We start from the raw sequence: 1,260 nt of genomic DNA, 5'->3' as shown, positions 1-1,260 counted from the left end.
GAGTGATATGGTAGTTGTTGGAAAGAGTTCCATCAAAAGGAAGCGTTCCAAGAGCAAGGACAAGAGGAAAGTGACAAGCGTTGTCATTGAACCTTAGCCTAAGTCCACGAAGGAAGAGTGTTATTTTTGTCATGCCGTCGGGCATTGGTATAGAAATTGTAGACTCTACCTGGAAGATAAGGAGAAGAAGAAGCTTAGAGAAGCATCGACTTCTGGTGTCTTCTTATAGAGGCTAATTTGTTTACTTCTACATCGTAGGTATTAGATACCGGAAGTGCCTCGCACATTTGTGGAAATGTGCAAGGGCTGCGAGGAAGTAGACAACTGGCAAAAGGAGAAGTAGATCTCCGCGTTGGGAATGGAGCAAAAGTTGCTGCATTATCCGTCGGGACTTATGATCTGACTTTACCTTCTGGCCTTGTATTGGAGTTGCATGATTGTTATTTTGTTTTTGCTATCATCAAGAACATTATATCGATTTCATGCTTAGACTCGGACGGTTTCAGATTTGTTATTGAGAACAAAGGTCTGTCCATTTATAGCGGTGATTTATTCTATGGTAAAGCTTACCAGTTTAATGACCTTTATGTTTTGGATGACGAACCGTCAAGATACAGGTCAATCTATAACGTTTGTACCAAACGGTTTAAGCCGAACGACTTAAACCCGACCTTACTCATGCATTGTCGTCTAGGCCATATAAACGAGAAATGCATTTAGAAGCTTCATTCTGAAGATCTTCTAGATTCATTTGACTTTGAGTCTCTTGAATCTTGCCAGTCTTGTTTAATGGGCAAGATGACGAAGCATCCTTTCAAGGGAAAAGGACAGAGAGCGACAGAGTTATTGGACCTGATACATAGTGATGTATGCGACCAATGAGCTGTCTAGCTAGAGGAGGTTATCTGTATTTCGTTACGTTCACTGATGATTTCAGTCGATACGGTTATGTCTATTTGATGAGACATAAATCTGAAACACTTGAAATGTTCAAGGTTTTCAGAAACGAAGTACAGAACCAGCTTGGCAAGACGATCAAGACACTTCGATCAGATCGTGGTGGCGAGTATATGAGCCAAGAGTTCTCTGACTATCTGGTTGATTGTGGTATTGTATCACAATTAACTCCTCCAGGAACGCCACAGTGAAATGGCATGTCTGAACGGAGGAACCGAACACTGTTAGACATGGTTCGGTCGATGATGAGTCAGACAGATCTTCCGAAGTCTTTTTGGGGCTATGCTTTAGAGACCGCTGCAT

Source organism: Tarenaya hassleriana, unplaced genomic scaffold (assembly GCF_000463585.1).
Source record: "Tarenaya hassleriana unplaced genomic scaffold, ASM46358v1 Cleome63, whole genome shotgun sequence".
In the NCBI taxonomy this organism is placed as follows: domain Eukaryota; kingdom Viridiplantae; phylum Streptophyta; class Magnoliopsida; order Brassicales; family Cleomaceae; genus Tarenaya; species Tarenaya hassleriana.
Note: the sequence above shows the minus strand (reverse complement) of the source record.